This window comes from Triturus cristatus, chromosome 6 (genome assembly GCF_964204655.1).
Source record: "Triturus cristatus chromosome 6, aTriCri1.1, whole genome shotgun sequence".
Classification (NCBI taxonomy): Eukaryota; Metazoa; Chordata; class Amphibia; order Caudata; family Salamandridae; genus Triturus; species Triturus cristatus.
This window is the reverse complement of record NC_140589.1, coordinates 1,799,112,922-1,799,140,686: the sequence shown is the minus strand read 5'-3', so window position 1 is coordinate 1,799,140,686 and position 27,765 is coordinate 1,799,112,922. Positions and strand designations below refer to the sequence as shown.

General features: G+C 44.5%; 1 protein-coding gene across 2 annotated transcripts in view; it reads right to left on the bottom strand.

Moving 5' to 3' along the window:
• Window positions 1–27,765, bottom strand: part of LOC146822031 (clusterin-like) — a 416,491-nt gene that overhangs the window by 312,447 nt on the left and 76,279 nt on the right. The gene's annotated exons all lie outside the window — the stretch shown is intronic.

Here is a 27,765-nt window from a genome sequence, read left to right as displayed (position 1 = left end):
GAAATGTATTTATTTATTTGTTTTAAAAAGGGAGCGGAGGCGCATGGTCCTCCTCCCCAGGCCGATTTCGGCCTCAGGGACCCTATGCCCGGGGCCTGGCCATTTCTTTATTTCTTTTTCTTTCAAGGGAGGGGGCAGTGCGGCCTCATACAGGCCCATTTCCAGCCCTGGGGACCACATCCCCCGGGGCCAGGCTTCTTCATTGAGGACAGCGGGGGAACCTGAAGGCCCACGGGGTCCATTGCTTTTTGCACACAGAGAGCTGCTGACATGCTGCTACTTGTGTGTAAAAAGCTAAGTGTGCTCCACTTTGAGCAAGCCAGAGCAAAATGCTCTGGCTTGCTCAAAGTGGAGCACACTTTTTGCTATGGCACAGGGGGAGCAGTGTTCCTGCCATGCTATAGCAAACTGCAATGTCCCGGGGGTGGGCACCCAGGGAAATTGATGGATCCGACCCTGGGGAGTGGGATCCCCAGGGCCATGTAGGGCTCCTGGAGGGCGACAGCCAGGACCCCCTTCTTTCTTCATATTTGCCCCGGGGAGGTGGTGGTCCCCAGGGCTGAGTGTCCGCAACAGACCCCCTTAGATATTGCATTTGTAGCTCAGGGAAATGGTGGTCCCCGGGGCTGCCTACCCCATTTTAATTTGTTTTTTAAGTATGTGCCCCTGGGAGGTGGCGTACCTGGGGTAGGGGGGTCCATGAGTCCCCCCCCCCCAGTTATTATTGAAAGTTTCCCCTGGGAGGTGGCGGTCACGACTGGGAGATTTGAAGACTTCACCCCAATTTGTAGTATGGAAGGTGTTGATTGTGGTACAGCCTCTCTTACAATTATGGGTCCAGAATTGAACTACTCAGCTGCAGAGCATGAGGCTAATGGGCCATAAAACTGATTAAATTCTTTCTATGGGGCATTTCATTTGGCATAAGTACAGCTCATAAGCCCATAATTCATGCATTCACTTCAAAGCAATCCATTCCCAGGTTTTTTTTTTTGTAGCTGCCTTTTTGGTGGACTGGCTTTTTAGAGCGATTCCAAATTAATTCTGGAAACTGTAAAACAAGAGAAATTTATCAACGTTCCCCATGAAAGCCAGCTTGAAAGAATCTTGACAAAGAACAAGGTCTGACCTTAATTGTGGTGGCATTCATGGAGTCACTAGCTGGGACTGCATCAGTGGCTGCATGAGCAACAAATCCAAAATTAAAAGGAAACTTTCTTAATCTCCTATTTTGGTCCTTAATGTATCATAGAGTAAGTAAATGTTGACATAATTAAGGCAATACAATAGTGGCTGCTTAGTAGATGTATGGTTTATTGAGTCATTTATTTACCATCGCTCCCGTTGGAAAGTTACAAAATTATGCCACCACTAGCACCCTGATTGACTTTGTATGGGAAACTTTAATGAATGAAGATATTCCTGAGACCATTGTAACTGATGATAGGGTACAATTTATGTCTGATTGCATGAAGTTCCTCCGGTAGATGCCTATGGACAACCTCAAAAAAGGCATTTTCATTCCGAAGAAGAAATGGCTTAACCCCTTGCATGCCCGCCCCTTTCCCCGCCCAGTGCCGCGCCTTGCATTAGCGGGCGGAGTTCATGACGAGCTGGACTCGTCATGGGCACAGCGCCACCGCAGCCCATGACGAGTCCAGCTCGTCATGGGCACTGAAGGGGTTAATGGAAAGAGTGAACAGTATAATCAAGGAGTTTAGAAAGAATAACTTTTCCCAGGATTTACACCTTTTGCCTGACTTTAGGCTAAACAGACTTGCACAAAAATTACTCAAAATATGGTTGTGTGGAGGTGGCACAGCTTGGAATTCTGCCCAGATGTATTTTCTGTGGCTGAGCTTCAGCGGCCATGGGTGTTTGAATGAAACATCTGTGTAAACAATGCCTGCATCTTGTCCTGCCATACAGAAGGTGGCCCCGGCGGTGTAAAGTTGCCACATTCCGCCTGAGACCCACAATGTGACTGCAAGTGGCATTGGAGCAAGGGACGCTAGAGAATATCACGCCCGACGCCTAAGCTGTAATTCCCCGGTGTCGAGTACTGCGGCTGGACCGCCTGGTGTACAGTAAGCTGCACCGGGGACAGAAACGTAGCAGACAGGGATGGCCCACCATCCCCTACAGCAATCGTAGGGGGCCACACACCTCCCCCGGATGGTAACAGGGGGAGAGGAGTGATTGAATGTTAACCAGCCACATGCAACAGTGGGGCCTGTAAACCTAATTCATGTGAATACTACAGGTAAACCACATGAAACAAACAGTGAGGGCACAGAACAAAGGATCTCAGTGAGTGGTGAGTCACAAGACAGCTGCATGGCGCTACTCCACCGCCCTTCCAATACATCTGGTGAACCCATGGGATACCTCAACTACTTATGTATGCCTTCGCCTACATGTCCTAATGAACTGGCAATATAGGCCATCAGAAATTGCCAGGTACCTTCTAAGCAAAACTGTTGGGGTGAAGGGGCAGAGAGACTCTCCAGGGCTGGTGGATGGCGCTGTCAACACTGCGTTGCATCTAAACTGCGAGCAGTACACTGACTGCCTCTCCTCTGTGACCTGGCCCATCCTGCAAGGGCCTTTGAAGTAATATGGAGAGCTACGCACATGGGGTGCGGCATCACATTCCACCTCTTTCGCTGGTCCAGACCCTGACCTTTACCAACAAATGCCTACTTGCAAGGCAGGCCTCAGATAGGGCTGGCTACCATTTGAATCTAATATGACCTCCCAGGAGGAATACCAGAATCCAGACTCTTCCATGGTAGTGGATTTACCTCCAGAACCTACCACTGAAGAGGAGGTGAGGAGACTGCTACTAGTGTTGCAAGAGAGCTTTGCCAAGATTGAGGGGAAGATCAAAGCTCCTATGCTGTGCCTGGGCTCTATGATTGAAAAGTTGGTGAGACATGATCAGCAGCTAGTGGCGGTTGAGATACGGATCTCCAACACCGAAAAGTGTAGTAAAAAGGAAATACAAAGACCTGAAGGAAAGGTCTCAGAGATGCAACGTCCACATTGTGGGTCTACCAGAGACTACAACAGCAAGGAAACTGGCAGAGTATGTAGTACATTTACTTGTGACTATCTTTGACCGAGATAAATTTCCCACCCAATTTGTGCTAGAAAGAGCCCACCACACCCTGGGTCCACTACCATTCCCAGGAGTGCCACCAATCTTAATGACTTTTCTAAACTACAGAGGCCAATATACCATACTTGCTTTAGCTAGGGAACAAACTGAAATTACGCATGATGGAGACAAACTATCCTTCCACCCAGATCATGCCCAGGCAGTACAAGATAATTGTTGGAACTTTGGGTCTGTGAGGAAGAGACTACAGGAACTGAATATTAAATATGTGATTGTGTACCCTGCACGTCTACAATTCTACTGTAATGGAAAACCTCATGTCTTTGTGGATCACAAAGCTGTGATTCAGTTCTTAAGAATGCATGAGAAAAAGAGACATAAGACGTAACACCCTAGTTGACCTGCCTCAAGTCAAGGCCTCAGTGATGTAGAATACCCTTATTATTGACCAGGACATGTTTGTATTCTGTTATTTGGTGGTGGGGAAAATCTGTCAGGGTGGACTGATTACACTTTAGGGCCTGCTAATGTGCTCATCACCGCCGGGACTTCTCTAGTGCTGTGTGGCCCGTGGAGAAGTTTGCTTTATGTCAGACTTAATGCTTTTTCTTGTTATGGTTCTAAACAGTCAACAAAAGGACAGTCTACTATTTGCTTTTTGTTCTTTCCATATGATGCCTGTTATATTTTATAAGGCTTTCTGCTAGCCACCCCCATGCACCAGTAGCCTGAATTATTGAATGTTTCTGAGAGAAATGGGGATGGTGGTGTTTTGAGGGGGAAATGTTGCTGACCAGATAGTATTCAGCGGGCATTGGTCGACATGTGGGGAGTTAACGAGGCAAACAACTATGCAGTTCTACAAGTGACCGATTTGTGAATGCTACTGTCATAGAGTCTGACTATAGGCTCCCTCTGGTGAAATGCATGATGTGGAATTTACAAGGCTTAGACAATCCTAGAAAAATATACCAGGTACTAGATTATGCCTCAGAAGATTCGATTGTTATCCTCCTGTTGCAGGAATCTCATCTCTTGCCGTACAGAAGCCAGCATGTGGCTAAACAATGGAGCTCACATAGATTTTTTGCTACATACTCAACCTACGCCAGGGGGGTTACCTTACTCATTGGGCATAATCACTGATTCCGACCTCTCCATGTGGCGTTTTACCCGGAGGGGTATTACCTGATAGTTCAGGCAATATTGCAGCAAAACATCTCACTATCATAAACACATATCGGCCCAATCATGATGACCCCGCTTTTACCACGCTGTAGTGGCGTGTTGCCTCTGACCTAGACCAAGTTCAATACTTTGGTGAGGGGACTTTTACACATAACTTTGGGACATAGGGTTATGACACTCTGGATAGCCTGAATATTAGACTTCAACAACATTGTGGTGCTCGAACTGCACTACTAGATATAATGCAGACTAACAAATTAGTTGCCATCTGGAGAGCATGTTCTGGTACTGAGCAGATATACATGTTTTACTCCGCAGTCCACAGATCAGCTTCTATGCTGGATTTCTAGCTGGGGACCAAGGATGTCCTGAGATGGACACATGAGATCACACATATGCCCCGTACATTTTCGGACCATTCCACAGTGATCATTGCACTACAGCTGCCGGAGGCAGACGGGATGTGACTAATGTGGTGCCTGCAACCAACCTGTTACAAGACACTCACCCGAATCACAGGCGGTTCGGATAGGGCGAATTAGATTCCTTTATTCCTCTAAAGGGTAAGGGGGTTGGGATTGAGAATGATAAACAAGATGCTGTGGTGCTCCTTCGTGGCAGCTACGTTGGGGTCTCAAAAGGCCGGGCACCCATCTTGTGGGAACACCAGATCAGAGGAGTGTCTGTGAATTGCAAGAGCAGTATTTTAACTCAAAATATAGTTATTAAAAAGATTTATCAAAACGTATTTGTATGCCCTTTGTTCATACACCAACAGACAGCTAGTAGTGCTCTGTCTTTCCAGTCAGAAGGCTTGTGTCATCGTGAAGTTAGAGCATGGACTCTTAATGAATCGTTTGACGAACATCAACACAATTATCCTGTAGCATCCCAAGTGTAGAGCAAGAAATCTCTGGATACCCACTTATCATGTGCTGAGTCTAGGTGTCCAAATTGTAGGCCGTGTGTCAAGACAGGATCCACCCAACTTGTACTCATAAGGGGCACTGAAAGTTTTAATACCAGGGAGGTTTATTCTTGGCAGAGCCCTGTCAGTGCAAGAGTCTAGTGTGAGCTTCAAAAGTAATTGTGTTTCTTAGAATCTACTGCTACTGAGCTGAGAGCACAAGAAACAAGAACTGATTTTTAGCAAAAATATCTGATGTCAGATTGTTTCTTTTGTTGTCTTTTTCTTCTTCAAGGAAATCTGATGCTGGAGAGGTCACCAGGTCAGAACAAGATCTGGGAGCAGCTGCAGCCTGACGTGCAGAACTGAGGATGGCTGGAACAGCGCAAAGAAGTGGCTTTGGTGAAGGGAAGCAGGTGCATGAGGGACAGAGGCCAAGCAGGAAACCAAAGTGAGAGCAGCTTATAAATAGAAGCCGGCCGCATGTTTCTAGAAAACAACACCTGTTGATTTTAAGCAGTTATTCCACGTGAGTTTGATTGGCAAGTGTACCTGCTGCTGCGGCCAGGGTCATGGAAAGTTCAATATGAGCAGGGTAATTAGTCTTGGAGTACACCTGCTGCTGCCCCAGAGTCATGGAATGTTTAGATTGGGCAGAGCAATTAGTCTTGACAGTTTCGCCTCATGAATTTGATCAATAGGTGCCTCTGTCACTGTTGCCAAGATTCTGGAGCCTTCTAATTGACTTTTAATGAACAGACTATTGACTATTGAGTTGAGTCAACAGACTGCTAAGAACAATAGTTCCCACCGTGCCACCAGAGAAGGCACACACAGCAACCCACATCACAGAGCGAACATGCAACTTGGTGAAGGGGAGGAAAAATGGAGAATTTGAAATGCCCACTCAAATCACAAGGGCATAGAGAGCTGTACAGTGCCTGGAAACATGCTCTTTGATTTGGCTTTTAGGGAAGAAATTAAGCAGACCATTGTGATGTATTTTGATATGAATAATGAATCAGTGCAGGTACACAGGACTGTGTGGAAGGCTTTTGAAGATTTAATACAAGGAGAGTGCATCCTCAAATTGATGGGAGGCATGCTTACTCGACCAGAAGACAAATTAAAACAACTTGAAATATGATACAGTGCAGACCCTGATCCTGTGGTGCTTAGACAGTTCCAGCTGACACTTCGCGAGTTTCACGATGAGGAGCATATGGAAGTAAAATCCTTAGGGAATTATGCAGCTGCGTGGCAAAACGGGGAGGGAGAGCGACCTGGGCACACATTGGCCAGATTATGGAAACCTAAATGGGCTGCAGATCATATAGCCCTAATAACGACTAACAGGGCCAAGAGGAAACTCATTAATTAGATATTCTTGAGGAATATACGTCGTACTACTATATGTTATACACCACTGTACACTGGGCAGATGACGAGGGGCTCACTGGATATTTACAGTAGGTCACACTGCCATGGGTGGAGGCAGCAGAGCTGGAATTGATGTGTTCTCCAATTATCATAGAGGATGTTATCTGCCCTATTAAGGACCTCACAAATGGTTTGGCGTGCAGAGTTTTATAAGGAATATGGTGAGCTCCTGGCCCTATACCCAGCTGCGGCCCGTGCAGGTAAGAGCGGTGGGGCTGGGTTGGGGGGGATTCAACAGATGACCACAAGGGAAAATGAAATAAATAATTGATTTTCACTTGTCGTCGTCTGTCAAAATGCTCCCCCACCCGGCCTCAACGCCCCACCGCTCTTACCTGCACAGGCTGCGGCTGCCTATACCTCCTTCACATGATAATGAAGCCCTTCAGAAAGGCGGACTTCCGCCACAGTGCGAGAGGCGGTGGTTATCACTCTCTTTAAGCCTGGAAACGCCGCACAGGAATGCGCTCTTATAGACACCTTATCTTAATAAACACTGATAAAAACATCTGCCATAAATCTTTGCAGCCCGACTAGCGCCTCTATTACATGGCCTTGTCTTGTTCATACCACAGTGCTCCACTACTGATAATCTCTGTACGCTGTTTGTTGTTCTCCATCAAATTTATTTGGAGTTCAGGGTGGCAGCAGTGTTTCTTGCATTCCTTATTACTACAGGTGAGCTTTCCTAGTTTTTTAGTTTTTTATTTTTTATTTTTTATGTACCTCTTTGGCCTTTATTGTACAGTATGAGAGAAGTTTTCTCCCTCTCATTCCAGGTTTCAGTGCTTGGTCTTTCTATATTTGTATATATACTTTTTTCCATATTCATATATTTTCTACTATTCCCATAGTCCATGTCATAGTAGATTTCATCTGCCCCTTGTGTATCATGGATCATTCGTCCCTTTTTCCATTGTCTGTTCTTTATTTTTATCTCTATTTTTTTATTTTCATTTATTTTTCACTATGTTTTAGTTTTCTTGGTCCCCTTGGTATTTCTATTATGTATGTTTTTTACTCCATCGCTACTTTCACAATATTTTACTTTAATCGTTAGTCCCCACTTCGGAGATACGATAGATCGGGTCGCCGTTCTCGCATACTCCTAAGATGGCGGCCTATCTCCTACTCTCTAGATGTTGGATCGCTCATGTCCCCCACGTGGGTCTTCAGGTGTAGGCTATTGAATCAGGGATTTAAATCCTGCTACAACGTTTACCTCCCTAGGATCGGGGATCAGGCCGTTATTCCGTTCAGGTTCCACACCGCGTACCTCCCACCAGTAAGTTTACGAGCGCGATTTCCTTATCTGGGGCAGTCCGGGTTTCAGGTTTCACTTCATTTATCTATTTTTTATATTTTTTCTTTAGATTGGTGGGCACCTGTACGCTACTGACCTCATTTCTGAGGCGATGACGATTTAGCGTTTACCTTGCTACTAAGCCTATTCTATATCCAACTACAAGTAAGCTTTATTTTTATCCGGGATCTGTTTCATTTTCTCACACATTTTAAGATCTCTATTCAGTTTCCTAATTATTCCCGCAGGAGTCTCATGCCCGTAACTTATCAGTTTGGGGAGCAACTGCTCAATTTTGGATTCTTCTAATCTTGCCCAAGTGACGACCTTCGCGCATATTCCACTTCATTCCACACTATCTTTGAGTAAGCTATTCATATTTTTCTGATTCTTTGCATGGCCCGGTTCCTACATCTGCCCACATAGTTATTTGTCTAGATAATATTTACGTCGCCTGTTCCGCTTTGAATAGGCTTCCCTTTATCTTATCTAGGGTCTGCCATTGTCCTATACCATACCTTGTTAAAACTTCACTACCTGTGTAAATTGTAGGTTCTCTTTCAGTACCTACGCTATCCAGTTACTTATAACTAATTCATTTTAATTGGTTGACTTATTCTTGTAGCGAAGCTGTCCCCCAGGAGTATCGCTCGTATTGGCTTCATTACTTTTTGGTTTTGCTTATTGGTCCATTGGAATTCTGATAGCTACTCCCTCACTCAGTAGGTAATTATGTGCTGATCCTGTTATCATTCTACTTTTTTATCTTCAGGGTTTTTATTTAAGTCACTGTACACCCTTTGTATTTTGTCTTTATTTTTTCTTGGGTATATCTCTTGGTCTGGCAGTAATCCTCATGTTGCAAATACTTTTTCTTCACAGATTTTCGGTGTGTATTTTCTATTTGTCAACCCTGGCTCTCTACTTGGTGATGGTTTTGCTCCCATAGAAATAGATTACTGTGTTTTTAATTGTTATACATCGACTTATTGTTTGCCTCATTCATTTCTTTCACAGAGTTCGTTTTGAGCACGCTCTGGGTTGCCAAGAAGCCCCGTTTTTAAGCCCTTTTCTCCACGGAGTCTTAATGCACTAAAAAGACCCCATTGATGAGCAAATTGACCTCTGTTCCATTTATCTATTTATGCGCCCTGACGAAGGAATTAGTGGACTTTGTGGTCCACTCCGAAACGCGCGTCGGCGCTTGTGGTGTTCTAATTATTGACATGAACAATTTGTACTACTATTGAGATTTGTTTCTGTTTTCTTTTTAGGTGGCTTGTCTTCATGTTGTTTTTTGTATAGGTCTCATGTGTAGTATTGTAATATATTGAATTTATTGTGTGTTATCTGTATGTACTTGTAAATGCATTTTGGTTAAAACATTGTTCTTTGTGGGCATTACTTGGCTTTTTGTTAGTGCAACAAAAATTAGAAATTATGTTTATTGCACTAACTCCATTTTTATATTTTTGCTTATATAAAAATAAAATTGTTTAAAAATGTATTTCTCTATGTCCCTGTGATTGAATGAGGCACTAACCAATTATTTGTGGGAGTTATTACCGACTAAAAATATTTGGGGGAGGTTCTGTGATTCTTTTTGTTGATTTTTTCCCCTGCTTTCCTCCCCTATTATTTAGTTTTTCAGGGGCCCTCTTTAGTTTATTTCTAGACAAAGCATTTGATTACATAGAATGGCCAGTTACATAGAATGTCCATACTTAGGAGCAGTGTTAGGAAGAATGGGGTTGGGCCTGGCAATGATAAAATGGGTGATCATGCTCTATGCTAACCCGGTGGCATGCATCCGATCGAATAGCTGTATCTCTGACCCTATCACTATACAATTCGGGTTGCCCATTGTCCCTGATCATTTTTTCCTTGGCATTAGAAACTTTAGTTAGTAAACTTTGTAACATCCATGGCAGCAACTGTCATGAGCTCCCTGTCCTGTCTGGTATGTTGGCACACTCAGGGGTCCCTGCTTGCTCACGTTTATGTCCACCAAGTTGTTTGTTTTTTCCTTTTCTTGCCACAGCCAATGTTTGTTTCTTTTTATTGTGTTTGTTGGTGCAAGTGCTTGTTTTGCCAGTGCTTGTTGTTTTTGGGTGCTGGCAATAGTGCCACATTATTTGACATGTGCACCTGCCATGCTTATGGGTGTGGCTGAGACACCCGGCATGCTTATGGCCGTGGCTAGCCATGTGTGGTTAACTGCCACAGAACTGCCTATAAAAGCCCAAGCCTCGTACCTGTCAGTGCTTGGCTTAATCTCCTGGTTCCCGCTTCAGCTGGAGATTGCTTCTATCAACGCTTCAGGATTTCCTCCTTCACCATTGGACAGAAGCATGCTCTGGCCCAGGACTGCAACATGCATCAAACAGCTAAGTGCAGTGTGCTTTAAGGCTGCATGTGAAGTGAAAGGCTATGTGACTTTGACATTTTCTGTTGTTATCGGAATGCTTGTCTTTGCATATTTGCCATGTGAATTGGACATCTGGTATTTGGTGCAAGTGACTTTTGATTCAAGACTATGGCATTTTTTTACAGATTTGTTTCGCGCTTAGCGCTTGGGGTCATTTTATGTTTGAAATCATTTCATATTTGTATTACGCTTAGCGCTTGGTGTCATTTTATGTTTGAACTAATTTCATATTTGTATTCAGCCAAGCGCTTGGGGTCATTTTATGTTAGAACTCATTTCCAACTTCTGAGAGTTTTGTTTCTACACTATTTGCATAGAACTTTGATATTAAGACAAATATTGTGAGCTTGATACCGTGTCTTGCGCATGGAAGCCTCCTGTTACCCGTCTGATCATCATATTGTAAGGACACTGACTTATGTACCCCTTTGGGCCTGTTCCTAGATGTGAATATTTGTTTATGGGTGTTTTGTGCAAATGAATCGACGTGTCTTGGTGCCATTTGTTTACCTGGTTGTTAATGACACATAATCATAGCCAGTGACTCCTTTTTGGCAGCATTGATTTTAGAGAACTATTATTTGGAGTGTATTCACCTGCAACCTACAGACAAATACTAAGAAAGTATCTCAGCTCCTCTTGAGAATCAGGTAATTAACATAACTCGCTTATAAGTAATGTTCTGTGTTGAGTGAGACTGGGTGGCCCAGAATTGTCTCTGTACTCATCTGTTGCAGTTCTTATTTTATAGAGAAACTCAAGTCCTCAAAAAGGCGACCCTACTCTGCAAACAGATCCCCTAGAGGGAGCAACGGGTCTAGCCAAGACCCTCGGAATTACCATGATCCAGAAAAACATCCGGGAACCAGTCCGAGCTGTGGATGGCTAGGAATTATCCTCTAAATTAATCATGTATGAGACAAGTCCTTTAACCATGATTTGTGCCAACAATCATACTGAACAGATTCAGTTCGACCAAATAGACACCCCAGTATTTGGAGCCATTTTGGGTATACCGTGGTTACAAGTGCATAACCCTAAAATAGACTGGGTTGCAAGAACAGTTACACTTCATTCCAAACATTGTTGGCAAGCGTGTTATCAGGAGAAACCCCAGCTTGTGATCCAGTTACATTGTGCTTAATTTGTAAAATATTAAGTGCAGGTGCTCAACTGTTTTTTGGGAGGCCACACCCACTTTACCGGCTCCACCCACTTCCACCAAAGGCTCCACCCACTTCCTTTATCGGTTCCACCCACATCCACAAGCCTCAACACAACATAGCCACCTCCTCACATCTTGAGTTCCTCAAGAAGCTGAAGACCTGGCTCTTCACATGAGCACCTTGGGGACCTCACACCTGCCCAAGTGCCCGGATACCCTCTTGGGTGATTAGTTTTTCTACAACTCAAATATAACTTAACATAATGTAACATATGGGAAGTCTATGACAACAACTTAAAAGTGAACTCAAATTAGCGAATGTGGGTAAATCTCAAAATGCAGCTTCAGGAAAGCTCATGAGAGGACTTAGATGTACCTTTGCAAATTAAAGAGAATGTGCTTCTACTGTGCTGTTTAAAAAATAGGAAGGGTGAAGGAAGGAATACATTAAAGAAGGCAGCAACAAATGCAGGCAGAAAGGGGTGTACTGGAGTGATGATATATATGAGCAATAGATGAAAGAAGGAGGGAATAAGAAAAGAATGTGAAAGGAGGAAATGAAGGAATAGAGCGAGAAAGGAAGTGAATTATGTGTGATGGATGAAAAGAAAGAAGAAAGGAAAGGAGCAAGATAAGCATAAGGAATTGTTGAGAAAGGAAGAAATTAAAGAAGAGGTGAAGGAAGGAGCAGGAAAAAGAGTAAGGAAAGAATGGAGGAAGAAGGATTAAATGCACCCAAGGAGGAAGTGTGGGGAATGAATGAGGGTGTAGGGAAGTAAGAATGGAAGAGGGTGTAAGGAAGCAAGAACGGAATGAGGGTGTAAGGAAGCAAGAGGATATAGGAGCAATGGCTGGAGGTGCTGAGGAAGAAAAAAGGGAAAGGGAAAAGAAAAAGATGAGATGAAGGAAAGAAAGGAGGTCAGGGGAATGAGTATGAAAGGTACTGGGTCAAGGAGAGAGGATAATGACAGTGCAATATTGCATAGAAATTCCAAAACAAAATATTGAAATACATTAGTGTCCTTAACATACCATGCATGTTTGTAAAGCACATATTCACCAAAAGGTGCCTTAACACTGAATTAAAAATTTTGTTATCCAGCTCACTGGCACACATTTATCGACCTCAGATATATGAAAGACTGAGTTGCCGCACCAAGTTTAAATTTATGACCCTGAGAACAAACAGATTCCTGGTTTGTATATAATAAATGAGCAAGATGGAAAAACATAAAAGGGAGAATGAGGAAGGAGGAGAGGTCTGAAGGCAAAGATAGATAAGGTAGACAAAGAATGTGAAGAGAAGTGAGGAAAGCAGAGATAGGGAGTGCAAGACTGGAGTGGAACATGATGAGAATGAAAAAAGGAAAGAGGAAAAAGGGAAGAAGAGCAGACAGCGGGGAGTGTGTGAAAAAGTGGAAGGGGAAAGATGAGAAGGTGAAAAATGAAAAGCAATTAATGAGGGGAGGTGGCGATTAAGAGGAAACGTGTATGCAAGGCAGAAAGTGAAAGAAGAATGGAGAGAAGGGAAGGGGTAAGGTGTAAAGGGGAGGACGATACTGGAGAATAGCAAGAAAAGAGTACACCACAGCTTTATTAAATATGGAATAATTAAATATGTATAGTTGTGGGGTGACAAGGCTGTATCATTCTTGGCCTTTCTCATCAATGCACAGCTGTGCTGTCCAAGACACCCTTTCATTGCCCCCCTCAAGAACGTGTTTATACTCATCCAAAATGTGCCTGTAAAAACATATTTAGAAACTCTCCCAAAGAGTGCCCTCCTTCTATCTTCTACTTCCATGTTCGCATGCACCCTGACTGAGTACTTGGGCAGTGAGATCACATCCATTGTGTTCACAATCAACTGATTAAAAACTTACTCTATAGCAATAACAGACATAGCCACAACCAAAATGAACTGAGCTTTCTTGTGTACCTGCATTCTCCATTTCACAGTGCATTAACTCCAACCGCTTTCCACATCTTCTGCGTGAAAGTGCTCAATTTGCGTCAATCATGTGATCCTCCCCTTTGTAGCTTACTCAGCATGACCACACCCTACTATTGCTTCTTCGTGCCCATTCAGGTCCACGTGCTCTCAAGAAAAATACAAGTCCCATAAATCACTACATCCTACCCCTCTGTGAAACTACCTACACCTACTAATTAACCCCTGGCTTCTAACTACACATTCAAGTGTATTAAAAAATGCCGGCCACATCAAATCCTATGGCCCACCCTTCCAACAACTTTCTAATAGCTACAATTTCCAAATATTTTGTTATACAACATAACATTTTTTCAATTTACATGTTCTACATAGCACTGATTATTTGTTGATGAAAAATCATTTTTATACAGGCAATGATGATCTGCAATGACAGTCTGTTTGTCCATAACTCTAAACCTGAATTACCACTTGTGGAAGTGATGTTACCAAGTCACCTTACATGCAACATCATGTTTGTTCTGCTTAAACTCTCCTGGGTGCAAACGATCGATGAGGCAGCTATAATTACACTATACAAACATTCCAGTTTTTTTATATCATACATGCATGTTACAGGGGCAGAGCTCGCAAGCCCAGGCTGCATGCAAGAGTCAAATTAGTTTCAAGCAACATAGAATAAAGGTATTAGAATTTTGTGCATTCGATCATCTTTGTTTGGATAAACATAGCCAAAAGGCATAGAAATAAGCTTTCAAAATTTGTAAGCCACCCAAAAACACATTTTAGGCACCGACCAACAAAAACTGACATGTACTAATGAGTGCAGAGCAGCAAGTGCACACCATAGTTAGTGGTGAGCCATTAGCACTTCGAATGCACCATTACAGACAGCTTTAGGTCAGTGCTGATAGAATTGCATGCTTCGCGCTTTTTTTTTATTTCAGAAAGGCAAATTAAATCTATGAAGGATTTCCTTTTCATGGAATCCTGCTAAATGCTAGCAAATCCAAACTAAAACGAAACTCAATCAAAGCAGCCTCTGGCAACCATCGTCCGGATTTTACAAGGCCATAAATCTGAAGCGCATGCCCTTAGTCAGCACGGGAGACAGGAGAGTAAAAGAACATGCTTAATGCCTGATATTTATTTTTGGAGTGGCGCTTGGGATTTTTTGAAGCCGGTAAAATGTTTCAATGACAATGATACCTGTATTGATAGTGGGCACTCGTACATAGTCACTTCTGCTGGACTTGGTAATAAAGTAAAACTTTTCTTGGTAGTGCTGCACATTTCCAGCCTGGCTTGCCGCCCCCAGCTCAGCCAACAGCCGGAAATAAATCAATGTATTGTGAAAATGAGGCGTGACGTGACATCACTAACGTGATGCCGACGCTCCTTCAATATGCCTGGACCAGGGTGGGACTTCCGAGGACATACCAGGCAGCCACTTAAGGAGAGCAGCAATTTATGTTTGATAATTACCAGGCCAGGACTCGTATAGACCCAGCCCGGTAAAATAAGTGCCGGTGCTGAGCACCGGAAAGCACCGGCACAAATTAAGTACTGCTTTCACCCAACCCGTGGCTGAGACACCAGTTGACTTGCCTGCACCACACCGTGATTTTTCTGATGTTTTCAGCGAACAAAAGGCCACAAGCTTACCACCCCATCGAACATACGACTGCCTTATTGACTTAATTCCAGGAGTCGCATTACTGTGCAGCAGAGTTTATGCTCTATCAGAACCAGAAACCTTGTATCTCATGGAGTATATAGAGGACCTTTTGACTAGGGGTTTCATTAAACATTCTACCTCCCCTGTGTCATCATCACTATTTTTCGTCCCGAAGAAGAATGGTGAATTGCGTGCCTGTATAGATTACCGCGCAATTAATAAGACAACCGTAAAAAAAAAACGATATCCCTTGCCACAGATACCGGTTCTTTAAGACCAAGTCCGTAACTCCACTATCTACACGAAACTTGATCTGAGGGGAGCCTACCACGAGGGGAAGATGGCATACCGGACCAAATTTGGGCTTTTTGAATATACAATTATTCCCTTTGGTCTGTGCAACGCCCCTGCAGCCTTGCAATTTTTTATCAAAGAAGTGATGCAGGAATTCCTTGACGTCTGTGTCATAGTTTACATTGATGATATTTTGATATATTCGTCATCTCCAGAAAAACACATAGAGCACGTTCGGCGGGCCTTTAAAAACTCAGAGAACATCACCTCTTCGCCAAGTCCGAGAAATGCATTTTTCACGCCATAACCATTGAATGTTTGGGGTATGTCATCTCCCCGGGTGGGATTGCCATGAACACCTCCAAGGTGCAAGCCATTTTAGGATGGAAGGCCCCAAAATCTATCTGTGAAAGAGATAGAGCAATTTTTAGGGTTTGCAAACTTCTACCGGCGCTTCATAACCCAGTTTTCTTTGGTGGTGTCACCCATCACCCGGTTAATGTAAAAAGGGGTTCCTTTTTGCTAGGATTCACAAGCTAATGAAGCCTTTCAGCAACTTAAACAGGTCTTCACAGAAGCCCCTTTACTTCAATATCCAGATCCAGCTCAACCTTTTTTTGTGGAGGCCAATGCATCACAAATTGCTCTGGGTGGTGTCATGTCACAACGAGACCCTGAAACAGGATGTTTTCACCCTGTTGCCTATTTCTCTAAAACATTGTTACCAGCCGAGCAGAATTATATGGTGGCAGAAAGGGAGCTGCTTGCCATAAAGCTTGCCTTTCAAGAATGCGTCACCATGTCTTGGGAGCAAGACATACCATAACCATCCATACTGATCACCGTAACCTTCAATTCTTCCAAAACATTTAAACCTTGACTCCATGACAGCTCCGCTGGTTGCTCTTCTTTAACGAATTCTACTTCGTTACTACTTATAGACGGGCAATGCATAACAAAAAAGCAGACACACTTTCACATTTCAATTTCTCCTCATCAGATTCTGATCGAAACATGACACAATCTATCATACCAGCTGAGAGAACTATAGCAGTTTGTTCCTCTCAAGAATTTTATGAGAAACTGGCTCAGGTAAAATATATCACTCCTTATCCCTCTGGTGTGCTTGAACGACAGGGCTTCTTATATCATGGTTACTAACCCTTTGTTCCCACCCAAGAATTGCAGTAAACAGTGTTACACTGGGTACATGACTCAGCTCTTGCATGGCACATAGGGGAAAAGAAGACAAATGACCTATCTCAGCGCTGGTTTTGGTGGCCTACGTTAATATAGGGCATTAAGACATACATTCAAGACTGTCCTACTTGTATTCAAGCAAAAATACCACACACACCTCCAGCCCGTCTTTTACAACCTCTCCCAGTTCCGTCTACACCATGGTACACCATAAGTATGGATATCATCACGGACCTACCCTTCTCCAATGGGCACACAGTAATTTGGGTAGTGGTAGTAAGCACACTGCAAATGGGGTTTCCCTGTTTTATTGTTTGACTGGTCATCATTCTAGAATGTTCCCTATTATTGACCCTACCAAAGCAGGAAAAGTCCCATTGGTGCAGGAACACCACACTAAATTGTATGATGTCCAACAATAGGTACAACGACCTATAGCTCAGTATCAAGAGGCATGTAAAACACAAGCAGATAAACATAGAATACCTGCTCCTGACTATCATAGTGAGGATGTTTGGATATCTTCCAAGAATTTACAGTTGTCAGGATCGAAAAAACTACTCCCCCGCTTTCTATGTCCCTTTACCATCCGTAAAGTAGTGAACCCTTAGGCCATTGATTGGTTCTGATGCTCCGTCCATCACCACCCCCTTTTGTACCGCTTTGTTCGCCATAAGTTGGCAGGGTATGCTCAGACGTGAGTCCCTTGCTCACTTTGCCACTGGATTTAAGCAAGCCAGGCTGAAGACGGCTGAAATGCCAGAAACCGGTCCTAGGAAGCTTGTTTCCGGTCCAGGGAAGGCATGGCTTGGCAGTTCGGGCTGGACTGTTCCCAAGAGGCACAGGGTCAGACTGATTTGCATATGGCCATGTCTGAACTGGGTGGCAGAGTGGGCTAAAGAACGGTGATGGATCAAACCCAGATCTGTTGACTGGGTGTGAGTGTTTGATTGATTCTGATGCTCCGTCCATCACCACCCCCTTTTGTACCGCTTTGTTCGGCATAAGTTGGCAGGGTATGCTCAGACGTGAGTCCCTTGCTCCCTTTGCCACTGGATTCAAGCAAGCCTGGCTGAAGACGGCTGAAATGCCAGAAACCGGTCCTAGGAAGCTTGTTTCCGGTCCAGGTAAGGCATGGCTTGGCAGTTCGGGCTGGACTGTTCCCATGAGGCACAGGGTCAGACTGATTTGCATATGGCCATGTCTGAACTGGGGTGGCAGAGTGGGCTAAAGAACGGTGATGGATCAAACCCAGATCTGTTGACTGGGTGTGAGTGTTTGATTGGTTCTGATGCTCCGTCCATCACCACCCCCTTTTGTACCGCTTTGTTTGCCATAAGTTGGCAGGGTATGCTCAGACGTGAGTCACTTGCTCACTTTGCCACTGGATTCAAGCAAGCCTGGCTGAAGACGGCTGAAATGCCAGAAACCGGTCCTAGGAAGCTTGTTTCCGGTCCAGGGAAGGCATGGCTTGGCAGTTCGGGCTGGACTGTTCCCATGAGGCACAGGGTCAGACTGATTTGCATATGGCCATGTCTGAACTGGGGTGGCAGAGTGGGCTAAAGAACGGTGATGGATCAAACCCAGATCTGTTGACTGGGTGTGAGTGTTTGATTGGTTCTGATGCTCCGTCCATCACCACCCCCTTTTGTACCGCTTTGTTTGCCATAAGTTGGCAGGGTATGCTCAGACGTGAGTCACTTGCTCACTTTGCCACTGGATTCAAGCAAGCCTGGTTGAAGACGGCTGAAATGCCAGAAACCGGTCCTAGGAAGCTTGTTTCCGGTCCAGGGAAGGCATGGCTTGGCAGTTCGGGCTGGACTGTTCCCATGAGGCACAGGGTCAGACTGATTTGCATATGGCCATGTCTGAACTGGGGTGGCAGAGTGGGCTAAAGAACGGTGATGGATCAAACCCAGATCTGTTGACTGGGTGTGAGTGTTTGATTGGTTATGATGCTCCGTCCATCACCACCCCCTTTTGTACCGCTTTGTTTGCCATAAGTTGGCAGGGTATGCTCAGACGTGAGTCCCTTGCTCACTTTGCCACTGGATTCAAGCAAGCTTGGCTGAAGACGGCTGAAATGCCAGAAACCGGTCCTAGGAAGCTTGTTTCCGGTCCAGGGAAGGCATGGCTTGGCAGTTCGGGCTGGACTGTTCCCATGAGGCACAGGGTCAGACTGATTTGCATATGGCCATGTCTGAACTGGGGTGGCAGAGTGGGCTAAAGAACGGTGATGGATCAAACCCAGATCTGTTTACTGGGTGTGAGTGTTTGATTGGTTCTGATGCTCTGTCCATCACCACTCCCTTTTGTACCGTATGGGTGTGGCTGAGGCACCTGGCATGCTTACAGGCGGTCCAGGACTGCAGCAAGCATCGGTCAGTTAAGTGCAGTGCGCTTTAAGGCTGCGTGAGAAGTGAAAGGCTGTGTGACTTTGACATTTTCTGTTGGTATCGGAAGGCTCGTCTTTGCATATTTGCCATTTGAATTGGCCATCTGGTATTTGGCACAAATGACTTTTGATTCAAGACTAGCCCATATACAGATTTGTTTCACGCTAAGTGCTTGGGGTCATTTTATGTTTGAAATCATTTCATATTTGTATTACGCTTTGTGCTTGGGGTCATTTTATGTTAGAACTCATTTCCAACTTCTGAGAGTTTTGTTTCTACACTATTTGCATAGAACTTTGATAGTAAGACGAAAATTGACATATTAGGATGAATATTGTGAACTTGATTGTGCATGGAAGCATCCTGTTACCCGTCTGATCATCGTATTGTATGGACACTGACTTATGTAGCCCTTTGGGCCTGTTCCTAGATGTTAATATTTGTTTATGAGTGTTTTGTGCAAATTAAACGACGTGACTAGGTGCCATTTGTTTACCCAGCTGTTGATGACACATAATCATAGCCAGTGACTCCTTTTTGTTCTTAGAGAACTATTATTTGGATTGTATTCTCCTGCAACCTACAGACAAAGGCTAAGAGAGTATCTCAGCTCCTCTTGAGAACCAGGTGATTAACATAACTTGCTTATAATGAATGCTCTGTGTTGAGTGTGCCTGGGTGGCCCAGAAGTGTCTCTGCACTCATCTGTTGCATTTCATATTTTATAGAGAAACAAAGTCCTCAAAAAGGCGACCCTACTCTGCAAACAGATCCCCTCGAGGGTGCCAGGCTGGACCAGTCCCATTCCCCTACCCTTTTGGGAATGCCGGAGCCCCTGTAGTGAGTTCAGTTGTAGGAGGAGAGAGTACAGTTCATCACTCCTGAAGACAACCTGAACTTCAGGTGAGTCGCTGTGCCACAGTCTTACAGCAAAGGCATCCAATTTAGGACACGCAGAGTGCTGACATCGCTATATGTAGATGACATTCTGCTGTCGGTGGGGGACCCCAACACTATCTTGGACATTTTCCTTTTGGAGATCATCTGAATTCGGTTGCTGTGCAGGCCTTGACATAAATTGGTCCAAGTCCCCCATGATTCCCATCATGGATATAACAACCCTGCCTTCTCTGAGTATCCGTTACAATGGCAGGAAAACCCCATTCATTACCTTGGGATCCTGATCCATAAAAATCCGATAGTGGTCCTGAGGGAGAACTATGGTACTCTACTAACTTCAATTGAATCCAATGTTAACTAATGGACTACAATGCCCATAACAACGTCAGGTTGTATTGCGATCATCCCAATGGTGGTACTACCCCAGCTCCTCTACCTCTTTCAAAATATCCCAATACCGCTGAACTGGTGCTGTTTCAACCACTTATAATCCTCACTAATTAAACTCACATGGGCAGGTAAGCAGACGTGAGTCAGCTGGGAACTGCTGCAGAGACTGTATGATCAAGAAGGGTTTGTCATACCACATTTACAAATATACTTCTACATAGCTCAAGTGTAGTTTGCCACAGACTGGTTCCATAACTTCCCACAAGCACCACACCAAAACCTTGAACTGGGCTCAGCAAAACCCCAAAAGCTTAATACTGCTACCATGCAACCCACCCTCCCCCCCACACAACACCAGGGCCTGATATTCAGGTAGTGCAATGCACAACCTAGGCATGACTGGCATAGATATTTTCTAATCCCCACACACTACTCTGTACGATAACCCCAAACTACCAATTACTAGTGAACCATTGATGGTACAATACCTACAGGACAGGCAAATCCAGATACTGGGAGATTTATCTGTGGGTTAAGATTCCTCACCCTTGAGGAGTATCGATCAAAAAGCCGCTCTCCACAACTAGCAATATTTCTCTATGCCAGGCTCCGTGCAGTGATGAGAAAGGCATTTTCCATTTATCTTCAGCAACGGGGGAATTGAAGGTTGTTGAGCCTTGTAGGCAACTGCCGAATTGACTGCAAAAATAGTCACCACAATATACAGCACAACCCTGAGAGACATGCCCAAAGTGGGGCATCACTCCAGAAGTAGTTGGTCGATGGCACTAGGTACACAACTAACAGACACACAATGGAAACACTGTTGTCGGTGTACAAAATACGTTTTCATGAACAAAATACATAGACTTCTGCATTACTACTTTCTCCACCAGGTCTACTACACTCTGGCCAGAATGTATAAATATGAGGGGAGAGACAGTGATATGTGTGAAAGATGCAGCACTCCTGTAGCTGATTTTTTACACCTGGCATTGAAGCAGGTTGTTCCAAACTGTAAACAGCAGTGTGTGCCTGACACTGCAGCCTGAGGCCCTAATGGCATTATTGGGTTATGCCAAACAGTTACCCAAGCACAGTAGAAATTTCGCTGGACTGTCCTTGCTCTTGGTTAAGCATCCTAGCTTGGCTATTGCATGGAGAAGGGGTGCATTGCCCAGCATCTACAACTGGCTTTCGGACTTTGCAGCTTACTGCACAAACTCAGAAATATATGGTACACTGCTACCTCTGGGGTCAAGCCGTAGAGACATTTGGGACCCGCTGTGAACCTATATTGCTTGAAGGGTGAGAATTTACAACAATGACAGTAGGGACCCAAGAGGTCACAGGCGAGTTGAAGTCAAATCACAAGAGGAGTAAACTTAGAATATGGGTGGCTAGCCGGTGACAGAGGGCGAAACAGATGATATACACATAGACAGCTGTGGCTACGTTCTGCTTGTTTATCACCTTATTTTTATTTTACAGCTTTCACAGCACACGCTGCTCTAGTCTAATCTTAATATATTGCATACTGTGAAAGTTTCAGCAGTCATGGCGCATTGGCTAAGATGGCGCATGCGATTTAACAAAGTTCTGCATATGGCACCCAAAAAATCCTGAATTTATTTATTTATTTATTTATATGCTTGTAGAGCGCAGGAAGTCAACCCCCGAAAGGCTATCTCCGCGCTTACGTTTTACCCAGGAGCCTCACAATTAAACAGAATAGAGGAAGAGAGAAAAAGGAAGAAAGGAAACCTAGCAGACGACAAATAAAAACGTTTTTAGGGACTTCTTAAAGAATTGAAGATTAGTCATACTTTTGAGAGCTAGGGGCAGAGAATTCCAAAGGACAGGGTCTTTATAGGACAGGGCTCGCCCTCCCTGCCTGGCTCTTTTTATCCTTGGGATCTGGAGTTGTTGCTGACTGCTGGAACGTAGAACACGACTGGGTATGTGGAATTTGAATAATTTTTTTAGATATTTAGGTCCATTGCCAAACAAACAGTTGTGGATGGTGCAGCAGATTTTAAATTTTACACGCTGTCTTATTGGCAACCAGTGAAGTTTTGTCAGGAGAGGAAGTGATGGAGACCTTGGCTGAGCGTTGAGAACTAGTCTTGCAGCTGTGTTTTGGACTACCTGTAGTCTCTGAAGTTGTTCTTCATTTGCCGAAATCAGTAGACCATTACAGTAGTCCAATCTACTTGTAACCAACGCTTGGACAAGAGTCTTCCTATAGCAGTCTGACAAAAATGGGAAGACTCGTCGTAGCAGCCCAATGGTCTGAAAGCAGGAACCTGCTACTTGGTTAATGTGCTCTTTGAACAGAAGAGGTTTATCCAGGCGCACACCGAGGTTTTTGACAGTATGTTTAGGGATAGGGGTTGGTCCTAAATCCGATGGCCACCATTCCGGGGACCACAGAAGTGTGGCCTCTCCAAACAACATTACCTCAGTCTTGCCTACATTACACTGGAGGCAGTTGTTAGCCATCCAGTGGGATACTGCTCTCATTCCGTCCGCAAAGGATTTTTGTATAGCGGGCGTCAAGGTTTTAAAAGGGAATAGAAGCTGGGTGTCGTCAGCGTACGACACCGGGGTGAAACCATAAGATCTTACAATGTCCGCCAGGGGGGCTACATATATGTTAAATAGAGTGGGACTTAGGCATGAGCCTTGTGGCACTCCTTTAGTAAGCTCCCTGGAGATTGAACGGTGGGGGCCCAGTCTCACTTCTTGTTGGCGGTCCGAGAGAAAGCTTTCCAACCAGGCAAGAGCCACCCCACCTATTCCCCTCTCCCTTAGACGACCAAGAAGTATATCATGAGACACAGTGTCAAAGGCAGCGGATAGATCTAACAGCACTAGAATCATTGAGTTTCCTCCATCCAGTGACATCTTGATGTTATCAGTCACTGAAAGGAGGGCAGATTCTGTGCTGTGATTGGGCCTGAAACCAGATTGAGAGAAATCTAGGCCCTCCGTTGCCTCGATGTATTTTGACAGATGAATGTTTACGTGTCTCTCGGTCATCTTACTGAGAAAGGGTAAGCGGGAGATGGGTCGGAGATTGGAGAGGTCGGTCCATGGAGTTGCTGCGTTCTTTCGTATAGGGTTCACCACTGCTTTTTTCCAGGCAGTGGGTACAGACCCTTCTCTAAGAGAGTGGTTAATCAGAGTTAGAATGAAGGGCCCGAGCAGGGATTGCAGAGAGGCAGTTATTTTAGCTGATAAAAAGTCTTCTGGGGATCCAGTTTTTATATGGCTCATAAGAGCGGTCAAATCAGCTGCCGGGAATATCGTAAGTGTGGTGTTATTAGATGTGGGCAAGGTAAGAGGGGGAGAGGAGCTGTCGCTATTTTGATTTTGATTAGCGGTCAATAGAATTTTATCATAAATCAAATTGATTTTGCTTTCAAAAAACAAGGAAATATCGTCACATAATTGTTGAGAAAAGTCATCAGGGCTATTGCATGCAGTGGGTTTTATAAACTCCTGAAGAATTTTGAATAATTCTTTGGATCGGTTTCCCGCTTCTGCAAGTTGTTGAGAGATGTTATTCCGACGGGCAAGTTTGATGTTTTTATAGTATTTGGTCTGAGCCTCATGATGAGCTTTCTTATTTTCCTCAGTTCGTGTTTTCCTCCATTTTTTTTCCAACCTTCTACACTTTTGTTTTTCTGCCCTGATCTCTTCGGTATACCATATTTCCTGTTTGGTAGCAGGGAATTGTTTGTGTAGTTTTAAAGGTGCAATTTTATCAATCGCTTCTTTAAGAGAAGTATTGAATTTTGTTAAGATGGTCTCAATGTTGTCTGTCTCCGTCAATGTTGGCTGCTTCCATTCCTTTTTCAAATCCTCAATGGTGACTTTATGCCATTGTCGGCGCCAGATAGGTGGAAGAGAATTTTTATTGGAGGGCTTCTCCATCTTGGATAGTAAAAATTCCACAATGAAGTGATCGGACCACATTATTTGAACCGGAGGAGAACATTGTATTTTGGGAAAGTTGGTAAATACCAAATCAAGAAGATGTCCACCTATATGTGTAGGCTCATGATTTTGCAATGTCAAACCCAGAGAGGATAGATCTGAAATCAGGGATATTGTGTCAGGAAGTGTGGAATTGTCAACATGGACATTGAAGTTTGCTTTAAGATGAGGGGCCAAAAATTCTAATAGAGCAAGGGAGAAGCCTGTAGAAGTCCCTGGATAAACCAAGGCTCCTTTCCAAAATCTATCTGTGGCATATTGCATTTTGAAAATTATTATCTCAAAGAGTGGGTTAATCTTCTGTTCCAGTATAATGATCTTTAGGTGTTCTTTATGTATGATGGCTAAGCCACCACCCATTTTCTCTGGCCAATCCAAATGGACCAACTTATAGCTGACGGGAACCGCAACAGCAATGGCTGGGACAGTGTGAGGTTTCAACCACGTTTCTGTTAGAAAGCAAAGATCTGGTGAAGTGGTATGTATTAGGTCCCATACCTCAAGTTGATGTCTAGGCAGGGAGCGTGTATTTAGAAGAATGCACTTTGTCCCCTTAGTCCCTGTAGATAGAGTTTGGTCACTTATATTTAACTTCTTAATGCACGAGTTTAGGAAATGGGTTTGATATTTGCAATGTGAGCACAAGAAGGGGCCCTCAAGATACGGCCAGGAATGTATGGAGCATTCTGAAAAGGAGAGTGGTCTAAGGTGGAGTAGCATTTGTGCCGTATACCTGATGTGGAAAGCCTTTCCGGAAGCAATGGGTGTGGGTATCTGGTCCGAAGCCCCTGGTCCCGTCCTGTCGCGGACGGGCGCAGACGGGCAGGACTCTGGCACGACTCCGGCGCAGGTCCGGCGCGTCCGCTGTACGCGTCCGCTGCGCGGAGCCATAGCCGTTCCTTTTAAAGCGCTGCTAGAGCGCGTCACCCGCCTGCCCCACACACAATATGGCCGCCATAACCGGCACCCCAGCCCTCGGCGTCGATACTCGGCCGAGGGCGGACCGGAGGCCGGGAAAGGGGGAAGGAGCTCACAGCGCCGAGAAGCGCAACGAAAGCGTCCTGTCCACACCGCTCCAGCACAAGCGAAGCGGACCACCCAGGTAGGAGTACACACAATCAATGATACTAAAAATGCAGTAAATGCACAGAGCGCTCGAAAATAAAAGAGACAGAGAGAGACACCTCCCGGCTGCGCCTCAGGAGGGGAAAGTTTCTAATGGTAGTAAAAATTATCCAAGCTGCACAACCTTATACTTTCACAAAAGGAGCAGAAACTGAATGTGCATCCCTTGCTATTAATGGGGATGCCACGTTTCCTGGTGCCTGAAATACTGAAACATCGGAAGGCTTCCATTGTGTCTAGTCAGAGAGAACACTGTGGTGCGGATGCAGTGGTTTATGTCATGACTACTGAAAGGACCTGAAACTAAAAGGTCACCTGATCACCAGGAAAGGTGGCTGCAGCTTGCTTCAAGAGGCTTACTCCTGGCGGACCAGAAGTGAATGCTGGCTGCATGACACTTGAAGAAAGTACTCTACACTGGGGGTATATTCTTGGCTCTCTGCGGTGCACCTAGTAGTCACGGAGACCACAAGCGGATTTGTGGTTCCACTTTTCTCTTTCTCTGTGATGAGAAACTGGAGCACTGGTCACTGGAGTATGGCAGCGCTGCGGAATGGGACATTGGTGGAATGGCTCCGCTCCAGTGGCACTGGCCTTATTAAAACCCTCTTCCTCCCCATAGTGAATACCAAGTGAGTTGGAGAACAGGAGATTGGAACACAGACCAGGTCCAAGGAGGTGGCAAAACTGAGCCTAAGCAAGGTCATACCTCTAAACCACCTCATATTAGCACAACCAAAGTAAAGTTAATATGAGCACAAGTCACATGGGCAGGACTGCAGGGTAATCAGTTGAAGGTGTGCGCCCTGGAGGACAAGGGAGCATTAAGTGCAATTATCGCAACATACACCTATGTCATCGCCTAGACGTAAGCCAACATGTAAATGTCAAAACAGATTCCTCTAAGAGAGAAGTGGTCTTCATGAAAACTTGGACAGCTTGATAATAAGGAAGGCATTACCCCAACCCCCACAAGGAAGCCTGAAATATTAGTGTGGGAGCTAATACTGTTTCTCTGTTTTGACCCACAAAATCTGATACCAGTCTAAGTCCTTGACTAAAGTATTTGTATACCCAGCAAAGACACTAAGGCCAGGTTACTTTCTTCCTCTCTTAGGTCGTGGTATGTGCCACAAAGCATCCACCTCTGGAGGTGATCGTCAACTCCACTTCCAAACTCACTTTGTAATATCTATCAAACTAAATAGGAGGCTATCATTCCAAACTGTCCTTGAGGCAATTACTAAACACCACTGGAAGTTATCCTTCTCCAGGCGGAGGACCTCCCCTTCCCCTTTTCTGGTGGCCTCCCCCTCGCCGCTGTAAAAGCTGGGTGGAAATTCCCATGAGGCCATTGTCAAATACTGCAAATCCACACACAATGGTAGACTTGGTAAGGTAAAACTAATATTTTATTAAAGGTTGTACTCTAACTTGTTATTAATAACTGGATACATTGTTAATTATGAATGGATATATGTTTTTGTTTTCCTTGGAGATAAGGACCCACCACAGATCCTGCTTATCGATCAGAATTGAGGGCTGCAGATAACTTCGCTTTCTGATACCACCTCCATGGAGGGAACCCTCTTCAAAGGATTCCCCTGGCCACTAGCGTGGTACTTGATACTTGGAAGACCAAATTCTTACAAATACACTTGCATAACAAAACTACCCTTGAGACATCACTGTGGCTGGGCAATGAGTTCCTTCAGATTGCTTCCCTTAACTGGGTATCTCGGCCCTGGGAAGTACAGCAAGATCCACTTATAGTGAAATCCTTTGATGAGTTGCGAGAAGAAATCCGCCTTGAAAACTCCAGATTCTTCTGCTACCTAGAATTGGGGCATGCCATTATGCTATACCTTACTAGCATTGGAAGGGCCCTGGAATTCAGCCCTGTTGAAGCCAAATTAACAATATCTCAAATGCCGATGACGGGGCGAAATAGTGTTACTGTATAAATCCATAATAATTAATACCCTGATAATTTTAACAAACTAAGGCTAGCTTGGTCGGCAGACTTGGATCCATTGGAGGATGAAGATTGAACCTTTCGTTAATGGCTCTCAGGGAAGCCACAATATCAACTAGATTTTGCCTGATACAATTTCATTCTCGCTGTGTCTACCTGACCCCACATCGTCTAAGGAGAATACTATGTAATCCTGACCCATCGTGCCTGACTTGCAGATCTGAGGTGGGTCATTTCATGCACACAACTTGGTCATGCAGGGTTATCTGCCCTCTCTGGGAAGCTATAATCAACATACTACA